We start from the raw sequence: 2614 nt of genomic DNA on the forward strand, positions 1-2614 counted from the left end.
TTATCAATCCTAAACTAAGGGTTTTCAATCCTAAAATATAAAGATTAATAATTAATAAGTCAAATAATTAACAATTAGCTAGCAGACAATTAGCATAAACAATTAATAAATAAACAATTAACTAACTAATCAAACAATTAACAAATTATTATCATATATTTAATAAATAAACAATTAACTAACTAATCAAATAATTAACAAATTATTATCATATATTTAATAAATAAACAATCAATTAACTAATCAAACAATTAACAAATTATTAACAAATAAACAATTGGCTTAACAAAAACTAAATAAATAATTAGCTAGTCTAACAATTGAAATAGCTAATCTAACAATTAACAAATACTTAAGTCGCTAATCTAACAATTAACAAATACTAAATAAACAATTAACTAATTAACAACAAATTTAAAAAAATTTAAAAAAAGGGGGCTGTCCCAAACAGCCCCAAAAACGCAACAAAAAAAATGCGCAAAAGTTTTTCTTTTGGAAATCCGCAACGATTACACAATGATCATGCTTAGGGTAATGATATATTTAACAATGTAATAGAAAACTCGTAGTGAAATACCTAGATTGAAGGTTTTTTTGAGTTTTCCAAATGAGCTCTACGCCGCTCTATTCCGAAATCCAACCTTAGAAACTTGTTCCTACACTTCAATATACCAAAAATATTGACTTTCGGGTTGAAAAACAACACCAAAAAAATGTTTTTGGGGGTTGGGGACCACTGAAATCGCCCTTTCATGGCGGGTATTTTTTTTTTTTCTGAAAGCTTGGGGACCGTGGTGGGGAAGGAGGAGGGCCAACTTTTGTTGCCCTCTTCGTGCGTGAAAGGACCGAACTTTTTTTTTTTTTCTTTTTTTTTTTTACAGTTTGGTCCTTTCACGCACGAAATTCGTGCGTGAAACTTAGTTATGTATTTTATTAAATAGTGCTATTTTGGTCCAACATTTTTTTTTTAACCCACAAAAGTCGCACCAAACACGTACTTTAAACCCCTTATACGATGAAAATCTCAAACAAATGAACATTTATCTGAAGAAGTAAATAAAATATTTAATTCGGCACAGAAGAAATCAAACTAGAATACCTATATTAAAAGGCAAATGTCCAATTTTATCTTTAAATTATGTGAAATAATCCAGATTTGCGTTATGTTTAAGTTAAGGTCAAATCTCTCTTGTCGTTAGAAAAAAGGGACAAATTTGGAATTGGTGAGTAACAGTCATCTACCAATACTAATGTTGATTATTGACGCATAGTTGGAGAGTAAATTTGAACCTTTTCGCGTAGTTAAGGGACAAATCTGAACCGATCTTATCCACTATTAAATACCCACATACAAATCCCTCGGATTCGGGCTTAGCTTAATAAAAATCTACCAGGGATTATCCAAGATTCTGGGACAAGAATTAGGACAGACCGGAAGATCTTTTTCTTGCATAAGTCCTACCTGCATCACACATTAAGAATAGTTGCGCATACGAGAGGAAAAGACATACGAATTTAGCATGCCCAAGAATAACCCGAACCATGTGCTGGTGGGATGTATGCAACATTGATGGGTGCCGAAAGCATACTGGAGAACAAAATATTTTCATCTACGAGGAAAAATAAGGCACACAACAATTCTTCCCATCTGCCTAAGAATTATCCAGTATGTTGGTGGGAGGTAGCAAGTACCTGATTAAATAGTCGAGATACACAAGAGCTGCCTCAGACACTGTCATCATTAAAAATAAAAGAGGGCATACAATAAAAACACAGAAGAAAGTATAGAGCCAGTTCCAGAAAACACAAGTTTGTTGCCAAAAAATACCAACTGAAACAAATGGCTATTGGAGCAAAGCTAAATGATTAAAACAGCTTATATTGTTCCCAATCTCCAAAATATTTCTTCGGTAGAAAATCAAGTTATGCACTAAAATACTAAAAAGCAAGCTCCATATTTTTGATAATGAACTTTAAACATAAAACAAACAAGCCACTAACACCAACAAAGAACTGCTGCTAATACAAAAATAATATAGAAAACTCTCATTTTTTAAGAATGGTAACAGCGAACAGAACACTCTCATTGTTCAACTTCAGCTTTCTTCTTCTGCCACAGCCTATCAAGAGCACTATCGACGTCTCCCTGCAAAAAGTGTTTTCAATTCAATAGCAGTAGCAGCACCCAAATGATGAATGTCGAGAAACAACAAGATAAACCACCACGACAAGATCCAAAGATAATAATTCTACCAAAGAAGAATTGACTTGAAAACGCCACACCAAGATCCAAAGATAATAATTCTTCTAAAGAAGAATTGACTTGAAAACACCACAACAAGATCCAAAGATAATACTTCTGCCAAAGAAGAATCATATAATCATATGCCCAAACCAACAACAACACCTGTTAGGTATTTGGTGTGAATGGGAAATAAAAGTTTTTATTTCCTTTGCCTTTTTTAAAAATATTTTTTTGAAAGAGCGCATTAATGTTTTCGTAAAAGACACACCTATTTCCTTAATAGAATTGTTATTCAAGTATAAATATCTACTATCCCTTGATTTTCCCCGATGAAAAATTCTGAATTCTTCTATCTTTCTTCTTCGCACT

This window comes from Lycium ferocissimum, chromosome 10 (genome assembly GCF_029784015.1).
Source record: "Lycium ferocissimum isolate CSIRO_LF1 chromosome 10, AGI_CSIRO_Lferr_CH_V1, whole genome shotgun sequence".
NCBI classification, from domain to species: Eukaryota; Viridiplantae; Streptophyta; class Magnoliopsida; order Solanales; family Solanaceae; genus Lycium; species Lycium ferocissimum.